This window comes from Camelina sativa, chromosome 11 (genome assembly GCF_030686135.1).
Source record: "Camelina sativa cultivar CO46 ecotype springtype chromosome 11, ASM3068613v1".
NCBI classification, from domain to species: Eukaryota; Viridiplantae; Streptophyta; class Magnoliopsida; order Brassicales; family Brassicaceae; genus Camelina; species Camelina sativa.
Genome location: NC_141890.1, coordinates 30,430,731 through 30,447,505, shown reverse-complemented (window position 1 = coordinate 30,447,505; position 16,775 = coordinate 30,430,731). Strand labels below are relative to the sequence as shown.

The 16,775-nt window shown below is 37.8% G+C and overlaps 1 long non-coding RNA gene and 2 pseudogenes across 8 annotated transcripts; 1 reads left to right on the top strand and 2 right to left on the bottom strand.

Moving 5' to 3' along the window:
• The first annotated feature begins 3,464 nt into the window (after nucleotides 1–3,464).
• Nucleotides 3,465–4,419, top strand: LOC147934626 (uncharacterized; annotated as a pseudogene).
• A 424-nt stretch (nucleotides 4,420–4,843) lies between these two features.
• On the bottom strand, nucleotides 4,844–6,910 carry LOC104724455 (uncharacterized). 8 transcript variants are annotated; one of them, XR_757677.2, is made up of 6 exons: nucleotides 6,727–6,910; nucleotides 6,561–6,586; nucleotides 6,425–6,465; nucleotides 5,925–6,021; nucleotides 5,341–5,527; nucleotides 4,844–5,237 (listed from the first exon to the last, which is right to left on the bottom strand). It is a non-coding gene; the product is annotated as an uncharacterized LOC104724455 (long non-coding RNA). The 8 variants fall into 8 exon arrangements; XR_015570915.1 differs by having other exon boundaries at nucleotides 6,418–6,465; nucleotides 6,727–6,909; XR_757675.2 differs by having other exon boundaries at nucleotides 6,714–6,852.
• Nucleotides 6,911–12,343: 5,433 nt separating this feature from the next.
• On the bottom strand, nucleotides 12,344–13,147 carry LOC147934625 (secreted RxLR effector protein 161 pseudogene; annotated as a pseudogene).
• Between the last annotated feature and the right edge of the window lie 3,628 nt (nucleotides 13,148–16,775).

Here is a 16,775-nt window from a genome sequence, read left to right as displayed (position 1 = left end):
AAGGTTTCTTAAGAATTCTCCAGCCTATCTTGGCTAGAAGCGCAACGTTGAAACTGGTAATGTCCCGGAAACCCAGACCTCCATCTCTTTTAGAGTTTGTCATTTTTGACCACGCAATCCATGACATGCTCTTTTTCTCTGTTGATGAGTCCCACCAAAAGCGAGTGAGGGCAGACTGGATTCTCTTACACAGTGAAACTGAGATTTGAAAACAGGACATCGTGTAGGTAGGCATAGCTGAGAGAACTGACTTGAGCATCACAGTTATTCCTGCTGGGGAAAGAAACCATGAGGAATAGCTCAGTGAGCGTTGACGGATTCTGTCGATAATTTGATTAAACATATCTTTTTTCTTCTTGCCAAACATCTCAGGTAGGCCTAAATATTTTCCCAACCCTCCTACTCTCTGGATTCCAAGGATTTGTTGAGCCTCCTTCTTTATAAATTCTGCGGTTTTGGATGAGAAAATGATTGCTGATTTGATTTTGTTTATAGTTTGTCCGGATGCAGCTTCATATCTCTTGAGGATGTTTAGGAGTGTTTCACAGCTCTGTCTATCCGATCTGCAGAAGAACATTGTATCATCTGCGAACAAAAGGTGATTCACTCTAGGGCTATTCTTAGCCACTCTTATTCCCAGGAGACTACCATCACCCTGTGCTCTTGTACAGAGACCAGAGAGCACCTCACTGCAGCGTATGAAGATATACAGAGACAGAGGGTCACCCTGGCGGATGCCTCTCTGAGGGGTCACCGATCCTTGAGCTGCCCCATTCAGCAGGAAATAGTAAGTAACGGTGGTGATGCATTGCATTATCCATTGTACCCACTTTTCATGAAAACCCATCCTCTCTAAAACTCCTTTAATAAAGTCCCATTCTATTCTGTCATATGCTTTACTCATATCAGTTTTAACCGCCATGTAGCAACATTTCTTGGCTTTTGATGTTTTAAGGTAATGCAGTGTTTCGTGAGTGATGAGTACATTGTCAGTGATTGCTCTCTTGGGGACGAAGGCTGATTGATTCTCGGAAACTACTTCTTGAAGAACAGGTTGGAGGCGTCGAGAAAGAAGCTTGGAAATGATCTTGTAAAAAACAGTACACAGCGCAATAGGTCTGTAATCAACCATTTTTTGGGGACTCTGGATTTTTGGTATCAATCGCACATGTGTTGCATTGATGCTTTGGTGCAGGTTGGCTGAGGAGAAGAAAGCTTGTACTTCAATAACTATATTCGGACCCACTGTTTCCCAATTTGACTGAAAGAAACTAGCTGAGAAGCCATCGGGGCCCGGTGCCTTATCCGCGTGAATGGAGAAACATGCTTTCTTAATCTCCTCAGGAGAAGGAGTTGCTATCAGTTTCTGATTAATCTCATCTGTGATGCAGGGAACGATTGCTTCCTTAATTAACTCCAAACGTTCCCTCTGTTGGGAAGAAAATAGCTCCGAGAAATACTCAGAGATGACCTTGAGGATGCCTTCTTCTTCATAAATGGGTTTGCCCTCTGGATCCTCAATTACAGAAAATTTGTTTTGGACTGTTCGTCCTCTTGTGATGGCGTGAAAATAACCCGTGTTTTTATCTCCCAGGGCCAGCCAGAGTTGTCGACTTCGCTGTCTCCAGAAATCTTCTTCCTCCTTGTAGGCTTTCAACAGCTTGTTGTTTATGGAAGATATGACTGTTTGATCATGGTTCTGACTTGTCATTGCTTCGTCGAGCTGATGTTTGAGTTGTTCTATTTGCTCTTTACTGCTTAGGTGTTTTGCTCTTGTCCAAGCAATGATCTCCCCACGACACCGGGTGATCCTTTCCTCCACATCCTCACTCTCATCAAAGGTCCAAGCTCTTTTAACTATTGATGTTACTTCCTCATTCTCTTTAAGGCGTCTATCGTATCTAAAAATACCCTTCTTCTTTTTCTTTGAGAGATCCAAATGAGTGAGGAGGGGCCTGTGATCTGAACCTTCAAACTTCATATACTCACATCGGCTAAAGGGGTACGTTTCTGCCCATAAACTGTTGGACATTGCCCTATCCAAACGACAGTGTACCAAATGATCATTTCTTTTGCCTCTCCAGGACAGAAAGTTACCAGAGTGTCGAAGGTCGAATAAGTCGCAAGTTGACATGAAACTTCGGATATCAGTGAAAGTTCCTTCGTGTCTAGTTGGGCCTCCTTGCTTTTCCAAGGTATCAATAATATCATTAAAATCTCCAGTCAGATACCAAGGTTCTTCTCTGCTTATACCAATCTCCGTTAGTTTTTCCCATATCATCTTCCTTTTTGTCCTTTCAGGTTCTCCATACAGGAAGGTAGCGAAGAAAGTTTTTCCTTCTGCTTTGATTTGTGTATCAATGAAGTTTTGGCACCTTGAGATGATTGAAAGTTCTACTTCCTTCTTCCAGAGTAACGTTAGACCACCTCCACCAGGGCTATGGGGGATACCAGGTAATGATTCGGATAATTCAGACTCTTTAGTGACTTGATCACTATCTCATCAGGGTTCTTTGTTTCCATGAGGAATAGGACTTCAGGGGAGATGTTGGAGGACATCTCCTTTAAGCGCTGGACTGTTATGGGGTTCCCCAACCCACAGCAGTTCCAGCTCAAGATCTTTAAGGAGGAGCAGGTGGATTGTGAAAATCCACCCTTTTCCTGACCATAGCTGGAATTAGGGTCCCTTTTGGTGCAGCGTTGCTTGATGAGGGTAAGTCACTAAGAGCCTTAGGGAAGGTTGTCTCCTTTGTTGAAGATTTTGTCCCTCTTCTTTTTGGTGAGTTCTGTATATTGCATTTGTTTCGTTTACTGGACTTCGCACCTGAGAGACGTAAAGGGCTTTTGTTCTGTGGTTTATGCAGGGGAGGTCGACCTCTTCTCTTTTTCCCAGAGTTAGCCTCCGGAGCCTTCAGCGAAGGGTGGGGAGGCAAATCTTTTTCCAGTTCCAGTGGGGTTTCTTGGTTTGAGGTGGGGGGGGGGTCCAGAGCGAGATGATTAGCCAGCTGAGCTGCTTCGATGATTTTTGAGGCTGTTTCAGCCGTTAGACCCCTGGCTTCCCCTTGGATCACTCTACATTTCCTGGCTGCACTCTCTACTGGATCTGCACAGCTAATATACTGCACTGTTACGTCTCTAAGCTCGCCCAGGACCTCATCTGTAGTAGGGATTGGAGGAGGGGGTGGTGGTGTGACTTCAGTGGTTGACATGGTTCTTTCCAAGGGTGGTCGTCGTGTTCTTGAGTTCTCAGACGCCTCAGGTATGTGATTATTTTTAGGTGTAGAAACCTCTCTCCATTGATAGTTATCCTTTGGGCGGTTTCCATTGACTCTGGCATATCTGTCTCTTGAAGAGTAGGTAGAGTTTGATGGTATTCTTTCTCTCGGGTTCCTGCTTCCCATAGCATGGTCTTTTGAAGAGAAGGATCGTCTGGAATAGCTTTCACCCTGTTTCCTGTGACCATAATGGTAGTCACTAGAAGATGTTTGGGAGGATCTCCTACTTCTCGTCGGGCTGAGTGTTTTCCTGTGGTCAGAGGGGGCAGCACTCGAGAAACCACGATTCTCAGATATGTTCTCCTTTGTAGAGGGAGCACGGAAATTATCACTCGGTGTATAATAGTTTCTTCGCACTTCAGGTATCGCAACTGGAGCTGTTAAGCTCCTTTCTTGTCTTTCCTTTTCTGCGAAATAGCCAGGACAATTTTTCTTTTCGTGTGTTAAACGGTTGCAATATAGACAGTGGGATTTGAGGTTTTTGTACGATAGTTGGATTCTTGCTTCACCCCCTTCCGGGTACTCAATGATGGTTTCTTTGACTAGTGGTTGTAGACCGTCAATGAGGACCTTCATCCTGGCTGTCATGTTGGTTATTTCTATTTCTTGGATTTCGCCAAGTTCCTCACCAATAGTGGTTACCATCGCAGGATGCCAGAAATGTTTAGGGAGACCTTGGATCTCCACCCAGAAGGGAATCATAGAAGGAAAAATCTCGGAGATGATTGGTTCCCACTTTTGGAGAATGACCATCCACTGGTCAAAGTGATAGGGTCTGTTATCCAGTACCTTTTGTAGATCTTCTTCAAAGTCAAATCTGAACTGAAAACAACCTTTTCCAAGATCTGACCCTATAGCTTTACCTTTCAGGTTCCAACGGTTCGAGAGAAAAGGAAAGAGAGACCAAAGTCTTTGAACCGAGGGGTTTGTCAGTCTTCCTATGAGGGTAAGAGCATTATCTTCAATGAGGCTACTCGTGTCTAGCTCTGGGGCTCTGATTCTTTTACAGGGTGGAGGGGAATAGCCACTAGCAACAGATTTGCCTTTTAGGTACTGAGGGATTTTGTTATTCATGGCTTACAGGGGGATAAGATCAAGACAGATTTAAACAGGTTAGGGTTTAAGGGTTACTCACTCAGGGGTGAGATTTTTCGAAGAGTTGAACAGGGTTACAAATAGTAGACATGGTTACAAATACAAAAAACTAAGAGGGAGTACGATGAACCATACCAGCGCTTGGGGGAGTATCAGTCTGGCAGGAGTAGTGGTTCGTCGGAGCATAGATTGGAGGGAAGGGAAACGGGACTTTCAGACCGGAGGGAAGGCAGGGACCGCTGGGTATTTCTTGTGTATCGAAAGATCCATTGGATATTGCCTTTTTTAGTTAGGTCTGGTAGGTGAGATCCGGTTTTTTGAAAACTCCATGCAGTTTTAAAGTTGCATGGGGAAGAGTGCCTGAGAGCGTTTTTGGCCCTTATATTATCTTGAACTCACCACTATTTTATTTTTAAGTATATTTTATAATGTTATAAATGTTGGTTATATAATGTATGCAATACCTAACCAAGTTTCTAAGCCAAAATTTTTAAAAATCAGAGAACTTGTTTTACAAGCAACAATCAAACAAACCAAAACCATTTTCCATCTAACTCTCAAACATCCTCTCATTGCACAACAATCACAAACCAAAACCAGTTTCAACAATTCAAGCCATTGTATAATTTCAGACATTGATCATTGTTCCTCCACAGCAATTATTGTTAACACTGGTGCCGCTGAGCCTGAGCCGCTGACAAACTCAGAACAATGTGATATAAGTGTGCTTAAGAGCCGCCTTGGCAGTATGATCAAGGATCTAGGGAACAAACAAGAATCTGGAGCTTCTTTGTCGATGTCACAATGAGGCAATATTGGTGCTCTCTTCAGTGCCTCATCATCAACTTTCTTGTTGTTGTCATCGATCTACACAAAAGAATTATAGCTTTACGGTTCACGTTTACTGCAATGTAAAGCATAAGGGCAAAAACCAGCAAAAAACAGAGTGTGAAGAAGCAAAAACCATTACTTTAGTTTCTAACCGCAAAACTTTCTCCTGTTTTGCCTCCGACAAATACAGAATCATTACTTTAGTTTCTAAACGCAAATCTTTCTCCTGTTTTGCCTCAGTTGCACGTTCTTTGTGGTCCTTCAAGACAGCAATCTTTTTTGTAACTTGAGGCATCTCCCACAATTTCGTAACTCCACTTAGAGAACTAGACAAAGAAAAAACAAATTACTAATCAGAAGAGAATTACACAAGTCATGAAGCTCGAGAATGTGTAATGCAGTTAGAAAGGGCAAATGCACTAGACATGGAGTATGTAATTTATAAGATAAAACTGTACGCCTAACTAACATCATGTTTTTATAAAGATGTAAGGAATTGAAACTGAGGAAAATCAGCAGGTTCAGTATTTAAGAACAAGATTATTAACATACTTCTCAACTGATATATCAATGAAACTAAAATATGCAGGTAGAATGTAGTCTAGTCCAGGTAATTCTAATCAATTAGAGACGAGCAAACATAGCGTCACACCTAAGAAACTATATGTGGAGAATAAGTAAGTTTGTGCTTGAGAGTATGAAGGAGATAGAAGAGAGACATACCATGTGGCTTTAAGCTAGCCTGTTGAAGCTGCATGCGTAATGGAGATCAGGTGCAGTCTTCGTGATGGTTCCTGGAATATCTGTAGGTTTGTTGAACCTACAAAGTCAATAAGGCTCAAGTTTTGACATCTGATCCACCATTTCTGGTTAAAAGATTTCACAGCAAAGAGAAGAGGAACCAACCACCAACACCTACATTCCATTTCAAGAGATTAAAACAAGTTCCATTTCAAGAAAGCACATTATAAAAGAATAGAACCACCATTTGTTTGGGTCATCAGCTACCGAGACAAACCTATCATTCTAACTAAATCCCTAGTAATTTCAAAACTTCAATCGAATTCAACACCCAAACTAAACACAGTGATTAGTATCAATACAGAGCAAACCTCACAAAGCAGACAATCAAGTAATCAATCTCAACACCAAAGTCGAAACACAATTCTTGTTCGACTGTTGATAAAAAAAAAAAATACAGAAACAAATAAAACACAATGTACCTGCTTCTTGACTTCATTTAGCTCTCTTCACAGGTCGTGCTCTTTGAGTATCCGAAATTGCGTTTCGAATTATAAATTACAAATACAATAGAATCAAAGACACCTATAACTAGAAGAAACAGTTTGATGAGGTTACCTTTTTGGTTCCGAATCTTCTTCATTCTTCAAACACATAATATTATCCCCAATGTGCACAACAATAGAGAATTAGAAGAAGCTTCGTTAACAATTCAAACCTAGAACCTCTGAAAATTAAAAAATTGGATACATAGTTTTGAGTGAGACTCACTATGGGATCTTACCCGAACTCTGGTTGGAGACAAAGCTGCGGCGCGACGATTGTGTCACCAAAAATTTCTTACCTAGAAGAAGTAAGCGGAACCGGAGAAGAAGAAGATGTCGATTTTGATAAATCGTTTCGTTTCGGCAGAGAGAAGAGCAAATGAAGAAAAGAGAAAAATAAAAAATAAAAAATAAAAAATAAACCAAAACAAAACGGGGTAACATTTAATATATAGAGGTTAAGGTTTAATTTTGAAACTTCCAAAAATAACACTATTTACATTTTTAGAATATTTAAATTTTTTTTTTTACATTTGTTTTTAGGTTTGAGTTCTCTATTTTACATTTAGGGTATATTTTTAAGGAATTAGAATTTAGTATTTAGAGTTTAGGGTTTAATTTTAAAATAGTATAGTGTTATTTTGGAACTTTAGAGATGATGGGCTAAATTTAGAAATAAAACTATGTTTGTGCTATTTGTGAGAATTGTCCTTATAATCTTATATCATTGTATATTAGTTTAATGTTTTTTTAAAAAAGCAACAAAATACTAAAACTAAGAAGAGGAGATTTATACTATTATTTTAGGTAAATACTGCAATTGTGAAAGGTAAAAAAAAAAGGTATTTATATTATCATCTTAAAAAAAAATTCTAAGTTTGAGATAAATATATATATCTTAGCAGAAGAATTCTTTTTTTTGCTTTCAGCTTTCACTAAAAGAAATGTTATATTATTACTTATATAAAGTAAAGTTCAAAATATTTATATTGAGTAAAACAAATTATAATCCAAAAATATGTAATTTTTGATTTTAAGAATATGTTAATATTTTCATTAGGTGAATGTTAGTTTTTCTAAATTTTTAAGATTTGTTAGTTATAAATTAAATAACTATATTATTCATTTATTTTTTTAAAAAAAAATACAAAACCAATTAAACATTTCATTTAAATATGAAAAAGTAAACAACCAAAATAATGAATCAAAATATTTTTAAAATATTACAAATATCTTAAACTATTTTTGTTAAGTACATTTGGTCATATATGTCCGCGGGTAACTCCCCTAACTATGTTACTTTATATTTATATTAGAAAATTACTTACGTTTCTTATTATTGAAGATTAATCACAGCATCTCTTTTGGTTAATTCTTTTCTATTTAAATTTTTGTTAGAATCCTTTTTAGTTTTATAATTAATTTACTTTTTGGCTTGTTAAATTAGTTGAACTATTTTTAAAAAATATATTTGCGTAGGCAAACGTATAAAAATTGAATTAGTGATATATTTGCCAAAAAAAAAAATTAGACAAGCAAAAAAGAACGGATAACTCTCCTATGTTATCATTCATTAACAAATAATACACAAAGAACAATTTCTAAACTTTATTTCCCAATATGTTATCAGCATGAAATCCTAGACTCATTAACTAATCTACTATAAACATCGATGTTCATGAATCTAGGATTTCATGCTAATAACTTGTTGTGAACAAAAAAGTGATGTTCATGAATCTAGGATTGAATTGTGATATCAATAAGTGATGAGATATGTATGTTCGAGGAGAGATATACAGATACAGTTAAGGTTCGACTTGGGAAAACCAAATATTTTAAAAACTTTTAGACCATCTATACATATTAGAAATTAATGGCTATCCATATGATATACATACTATTTCACTACGATTTCCAACACAAATCACTAATTTTTACGTATATGCCTCAGGATAGTATAGCGGATTGGACATAGATAATTTGGGTTAATTTGGTGCTAAGTATTCAATAACTTTTATTTTATTTAATAATTAGCCGATAAAATTAATCTGAAGCATGCAGGGGTGGAACGACAAACCACATAGTTTTGTGTTGGCTATAACATCTTCAAAGTACTGTTTTTTTTTTCTGCCAAGAATGTAAAATCTTCAAAAGTACACCATAATGTTTGCGTAGGATTTGCAATATTTATTCGCTCCTTTCCCCATTTACAAGACAGTTATCTTGATCTTATATGTCACATGCGAGCAAAAGTGGCATTAATTTGAACACAAATTTAGTCTAATGTATGGATGAACTTATATTTTGGTTAGAATTTATAGAGTCAAGATCTCGCATCACTAGAGTTGGAAGATTTGCATGACCCAAATTTTATGGTAACCACTAAATGGCCAAGTGGCAGGGGACCTTACTCATCAAGTTATGTGGAAAACTGTGTCCTTCAGAGGTAAAAAAACATTATGGTGTCTTTCTTTCTCCCCGTTTTGTCTTCTAATCGTGTTTTGATTTTGGTGTTGGTGGCGGGGCAATTTATATATATATATATATATATATATATATATATATATATTGTTGTGTTGATTTTGGTTGTTTTGTGCAGTTTGATTGTGGGGTTCATTCATCCTGCCTACTCAGGCATGGCTGCGTTGCCTTACTTTGATGAGATAGATCCTTCCACCATCGATTACTCAGTATGTTTACTTCTTTTTCTTCCTCCTTTGGGTACGTAATAACCATTATATCAGTTCTAATTTTTCGAAAAGGTTTTGTTTCTTGGTTTGAATAGAATAAGCAATTGATGTAGATTTGAGATAAATTGGGAGGCTACTAGAGCAAAACCTTCAAAGTTTTAAGTCTGTTTATACAAAAACACAGAAGCGTTGATGTGTAGTACTGGAAACCTTTCTTGGATTAGTTTAAGCGTCAAGAATTGTGTTCGTAATGCTTTAACAAATTTGTATTTCTTTTCTTCTTAGTTTGGTGAGAAGTTTTCTAGTACAAGATAACAAACTACGGGTAGATGATGCTTTTGGTTGCAGCATCATTGCCTTATCTTCTGGAGAAGGTTGTTTGTTTTTCATTCCAATGGCTTCGATGTTAAATGCATTAAAATATAGCAAGGAATGTTGGGGGTCGATCCTCACTCCCACGTAAGACCCGGCCCAGAAAAGGCCCAAATAAGTCTTAAGGCACATGAAGGGTACTTTGGTCTTTTCAGAGGATAAAACGACATGACTTTCTATAAATATGGGCGTACGATATCGAAAAAGGCATCAGCAGAAAAGGAGAGGAAACATTTAGAGAAATGACAAGCGATTGACTGCGTTCTCGTCCGGAACTTAAGTTCGACGAGCTTGTTAACTCGTCTTTTCTCTATCGGTCTTTTCCCTTCATCATTTTTTAACTCGTCTAGTCTATTTTGTAGCCCGACTTTATTGTGCCCCGACACCGCATTATAAAGAGAATTTCGACATCTTTTCCACGGAACTAAACTATCTAATTAATTGTAACTGATTTGGAACACAACAATTTGGCGTGCCAGGTACACTACATAAAAACACGCTCATTGCGACAGATAACTGCGACAGATAAAGTCCCTCGCAAATTTGCTATGGATTTGCGGGTCATTTGCTACGAAGACGAGGATCCTTGCCAATTCTTCGCAAATTTGCGAGAGACTTGTCCCTTGCAAATCCCTAGCAAATTTGCGAGGGATGTGCTACTCATTTGTGAGGAGGAGACACTCCCACGCAAATCTATCGCAGATTTGCGACGCATTAGCGAGTAATACTATCCATAGAAAATTTGCGAGGAAGAGACGAGGGATTTGTGAGGTCATTAGGGGTTTAGGGTTTAGGATTTAGGGTTTAGGGTTTAAAGTTTAGGGTTTAAGGCTTAGGTTTAATTCTGAAGTGAAGTTCCCAGTAAACATCAAGAGACAAAAAACTTTTGAGATGTTGACATGTGTAAAAAAACTTTGACGTGAAGACACGGAAGATATATATATATATATATATATATATATATATATATCAAGATGTGATTTACTTTTATTATGATCATGAGACCAAGTGTTAAAGTTTTTTGATCAACAATTGCAATGTAAATTCCATAGTCCAGTAATAACTAACTATACGAACAATGAACTATCCAAAACATAGGAAAAACATAAAAATAATAGAGATTGTATCACTAAAAATATAAATTTGATGCAAAAGAATATATACATTTGCGAGGGATATGCGACGGAATTCTTACAGGAGCCTCGCAGATCCCTCGCAATTTGCAAGGGATGTGCGATTTACTCTAGCTAATCCCTCGCTAAATCGTCACGGTTTCCTCGCAATTTGATATTTTACAGGCAAATTAAAGAAGAGCATTAACATATATGAAATTTATGTTATATTTATTCTTGTTTTATTTTTTTAGTTCTAATATTAATCATATTTATGTATCTACATGGTATTAATGTGAAAACATATATATGCTATATTGGACGACCCTTATATCGTAGGATCACAAGGAGGGCAAAGTAAGTATAGATGTTATGCTCTTATGCAGTGAATATATGAAATTTGGTTATTTGTCATTACAGTTAAACAGGTTTGTTGATGATGTGTTGTTAGAATAAGAAAGAGTAGGCAAAGTTTCCATTATTACTATGCCAACAGAAAATATCACCCACATTGATCCGCAAATCATATAGAAGTATAAGATATCTTTTTTGGATGCATAGAAGTGGTAGAACTAGGTGATTTATTTTTTATCTCATGAAATTTGTAGACTCTAATGAGGATAATGAACTTTGTAATGAATCATAAAATGAATCTGAATAAATTGTAAAGATTTTTTGTTGTGTTTTTGTCCATAATTATATATATTTTACGATGGTTTTGCTACGTAATTGTGAGGTCCAGCTTATTTGCGAGGTTTTCGCGAGGGATCGTAACTAATCCCTCACAAAATAGCGACAGATTAACGAGGCTTCCCTCACAAATGCCTCGCAATATACTAATATATATATATATATATGAAAATTTTAGTTTTGTTTATTCTTGTTTTATAGTTTTCAGCTCTTAAATCAATAATTCTTAATGTATCTACATAGTATTAATGTAAAAATACACACACATTTTATATATAAATTGTTTCTAATTATATAAAGATTTATTGTTTTATTCCTAGTTCTGTATTGCGACGTATTTGCGAGAGAAACTAGCAAAGTCGTCACAATATTTGCTACGGAAGTGCGAAGCTACATAAGTTTATATATACATGGAAGCCCTAGTTTGAGCGAGCTCCAACCATGCCGCAACCAAAACCCTAAAATTCCTTCTTCATTCTTCCTTCTTCTTCTCTGGTTAACCTCTTGCCGTTTCCGGTAAACTGTTACTTTCTTTCATCCTTGCATCTTCTTCTCCGGTTAATCTCTCGGCCTTACTGGTAAACCCTAAGTTTTTCTGAAGTATTTCTTCTTCTCCGGTTCATCGTTTCTTGTTCTCCTTCATCACCGGTAAATCTGAGGTTGTTGTTGTGAAACTTAAACTTATCTTATTCATCCAATAGAAAGTACATATATATACAAGTACACAAAACCCAAAATCTATTGACGGTAGGAATAGATAGCAATGATGGGCCTTATGAACTTGGGCTTGTATGGACCGGTTATGGAGATCCATCTTCAATGGTTTACAACACTCCCCCTTGGATGACATAACCGTGTAGATGCTAAGAGAACATCATAATACGCTTGGGGATGCTTCCTCATTAAAACCTTACCAGGAAAACCTAGTGGGACAAAACCATGGTGAAGGAAAAAGAGTACAGCACGTATTACTCCCCCTGTTCTGAACATTACTAAAGATCCTTGAGTCTACGCATCTCAATCTGATGCGTGAGCTTCCTGAATGTTGATGTTGGTAATGACTTGGGGAAAAGATCGGCGTAGTTGTCGCTAGATTGGACTTGTACCACTTGAACTTCACCGGCCTTTTGTAGTTCATGTGTGAAAAAGAACTTAGGCAAGATATGCTTCATCCGATCTCCCTTGATGTACCCGTCCTTGAGTTGTACGATGCAGGCTGTGTTGTCTTCATACATAATAGTCGGTTCCTTGTCTTCGGCCATGCCATAATCTGATCTGATGTGTTGAGTGATTGATCTCAACCAAACACACTCACGGCTGGCCTCATGCATAGCCAAAATTTCTGCATGATTAGATGATGTGGCCGCAATAGTCTGATTCATTGAACGCCATGAAATTGTTGTACCACCGTGTGTAAACACGTAGCCGGTTTGAGATCTAGCATTATGTGGATCAGATAGATAACCTGCATCAGCAAAACCAACTAAACCTTCTTTGTTATGGTTAGTATAGAATATACCCAAATCCATCGTTCCTTGTAGGTAACGCAATATATGTTTGATACCATTCCAGTGCCTTTGGATCGGACATGAACTAAATCTTGATAGGAGGTTCACGACAAAACAAATATATGGCTTAGTGTGGCTAGCCAAATACATTAAAGCTCCTATGACACTGAGATATGGCACTTCAGGACCGAGAACTTTTTCATCGTCCTTTTTTGGACCGCATGGATCACTGTCCAATCTGAGGCTTCTCACAACCATCGGGCTAGGCAATGGGTGGGCCTGGTCCATATTGAATCTCTTGAGTACCTTTTCAATATATGCTATTTGATGCACAAGGATTCCATCATTTATGTACTCAAGCTGCAATCCCAAACAAAACTTAGTTTTACCTAGGTCTTTCATCTCAAATTCTTTCTTTAAATATTTAACTGTTTAGGTAATTTCCCCAGAGGTTCCTAGAATGTTCAAATCATCCACATATACTGCTATGATTACAAATTCTTTGTTTGCAAACTTCTTTATAAAAATACATAGACTGATGGGATCATTCTTATAGCCTTCTTTGACTAGGTACTCACTCAATCTGTTGTACCACATACGCCCACTTTGTTTCATTCCATAAAAGGGATTTATTCAGCCTTATGCAGTAATGTTCTCGAGAACCTTTTTTATCTTTGAGCTCAATACCCTCTGGTAATCTCATATATATTTCATTATCTAGTGGACCATATAAATATGTGGTCACTACATCCATTAGCCGCATATCAAGACTTTCTCTTATAGCCAGACTTATCAAAAATCTAAAAGTCTTTGCATCCATCACATGGGAGTATGTCTCCTCATAATCTATCCCCGGTCTTTTTGAGAATCCTTGTGCTACAAGCCGTGCCTTATATCTCACGATTTCATTATTCTCATTTCTCTTCCTCACAAAAACCCATTTGTGTCGTACTGGTTTTATATCGAATGGTGTCCTTATGATCGGACCAAACACATTTCTTTTCTTTAATGAATTCAACTCCACGTTTATGGCTTCTTTCCATTTTAGCCAATCTGATCTTTGAGTGCACTCTAATATAGACGTGGGTTCATGATCCTTATTCATTTCAAGTGCTACCTTATATGCAAATATTTCATCGATGTCGACATCTTTTCGGTTCCATTGTATTCCAGACATGATATAATTGATTGAGATCTCATTATTATCAATACCTTCAGGTCCTTGAGGTTCAGCGTCCCAAACCTCATTTGGTACCTTAGGATTTGCCGCGGCCATGTCTATAATTTCCTTAACCTCGGTTTGTTTTGCACCTTTCTTAGATTTCCGATGGTTCTTATCTTTCAAACCTAATGGTCTACCACGTTTCAAACGGGCCTTAGACTCTGTAGCAACTTGATTATTGTGTTCCTTTTGAACATCAATACGTACTCGTGCATTACAAGCTGGTATGTACGATTTTGTAACTTTCTTTGAGTCAGCAAAGGAATCTGGCAATTGATTAGCTAGCTTTTGTAAATGTATAATCTTTTTGATCTCTGCTTCACATTCCAGAGACCGAGGATCTTGCTAATTCAAGGATGTTTGATTCCATGATATCTCTTTGACCAGCTTGTTTGTCTCTCCACCTAATGTAGGGAATTCAGATTCAGCAAACTGACAATCCGCGTATCTAGCCTTAAATAGATCACCCGTTGTTGGCTCTAGATACTTAATGATGGTGGGAGAATCATATCCTACATATATTCTCATCCTCCTCTGAGGTCCCATCTTCGTTCTCTGCGGTGGTGCAATGGGTACATAAACAACACACCAAAATGTCTTTAGATGGGATATGTCTGGCTCATGACCCGTGAGTAATTGGGATGGTGAATATTTATGCTCACTAGATGGCCTGATGCGTATAAGCTCTGCGGCATGTAATACTGCGTGTCCCCAAGTCGACACAGGAATCATCGACCTCATGAGTAATGGTCAAGCAATCAATTGAATTCCTTTAATGAAAGATTCAGCTAATCCATTATGTGTATATACATGTGCCACGGGATGTTCCACACTTACCCCCATGGACATACAATAATCATTAAACGCTTGGGATGTAAATTCACCAGCATTATCTAGACGTATAGTCTTAAGTAGAAAATCTGGAAACTGTGCTCGCAGACGTATGATCTGGGCCAGCAATCTAGCAAACGCTATGTTTCTATTGGAAAATAGACAAACAAGCGACCATCTGGTCGATGCATCAATGAGGACCATAAAATATCTAAACGTCCCACATGGTGGGTGTATCGGTCCACATATATCTCCTTGTATCCTTTCCAGAAAATTGAAAGTCTCTTTAGTTACTTTGACTGGTGATGGCCTTAGAATGAGTTTCCCTTGTGCACATGCTACACACGTGAGATTTTTAGGGATAACTTGTCTCTCTTTTAGAGTGTGCCCTTTTGAATTTAAGATTAGTTTACGCATCATGTTAGAACCGGGATGGCCAAGCCAGTCATGCCATAAAGTGAATTGTTCATTGAACATCTTTTTCATTGCCATATTAGCTTCTACCATATTTATTTTGGCATAGTAAAGGCCAGTAGATAATGCGGGTATAGTCTCTAGGACTTTCTTAAAACCTTGGGTGATCTCAGTAATGTGTAGGAACTCTTGGTTCCCTTCACCCTTAGTTTCAATATGGAAATCATTCAAACAAATATCTTTGAAACTCAATAAGATCCTTTTTGAGCTGTGTATATATAAAGCATCTGATATTTTAAGATGCGTGCCCTTAGGTAAAAAAATATGGGCCTGGCCATAGCCTTTAATGAGAGTAGTTATACCCGCTATTGTGCGAATATTGGCATTTTTCAAAGTGAGATTCACAAAATATCATTTGTCCTTCAAAATCGTGTGGCTTGATCAACTATCCACCACAAATATGTTCTTGTCCTCAGTCATTTCTTAATATAGACACAAATCATGTTTTAGACATAAATGAATAAAACAAACGAATGTATATTAAAGGTAATAAAATAATTGAATTTAAATCAAAATCATAATTCAATAAAATCCAAAAGCATAAAACATGGAAATCAAAAATAAATCAAGAATTTCTCATGGTCGAAATCTCCGTCACCATCAAGATGAACCAAGTTAGCTTCTGGATTCCTTTTCACACTCTCTTAATAGAGATTAGCAAGGTGCTTAGGTGTCCTGCACGTCTTTGCCTAATGGTTCCCCATACCACATCTGTGGCAAACGGATTTGGTTTTGTGTTGCGGTTTGGAAATTCCGCGGCCTCTACCTCAACCACGACCGAAATCGGATCGATTCCCACGGCCTTGACCATCAAAATGATTTCCTTGGTAATTGCCACGACCACCACATCCTCTACCACGGCCACGGCATGATGCTTGTCCCTATGGACGTAGTTAGACTCTTTAGTCTCTTTAGGCTCTTTCTTGGTCATATCAGCTTTGTGGGCTTCTGGTAATGGGGTAGAACCAAGAGGTCTCATTGCACTGTTCATCAGCAATAACTCATTCTTTTGCTCAGCAAGTAGTAAACAAGAGATTAGACTTGCATATGTAGTAAAACCCTTTTCACGATATTGTTGCTGAAGCAATATCTTATTTGTGTGAAAGGTTGAGCATGTTTTCTCTAGCAAGTCTTCCTCTGTAACCTCCTTACCACATAGTTTCAAGATTGAAACTATCTTAAACAGTTCTAAGTTATACTCATCCACGGATTTAAAATCCTGGATTCTGAGTTTCTTCTAATCGAACTGGGCTTTTGGTAAAAGCACCGTCTTTTGGTGATCATATCTGTTTTTCAACGCTACCCAAAGGTCAAGAGGATTCTCAATGGTGAGGTACTGATTTTTGAGACTCGGCGCAAGGTGATGGCGTATGAGGAGAATCGCCTTAT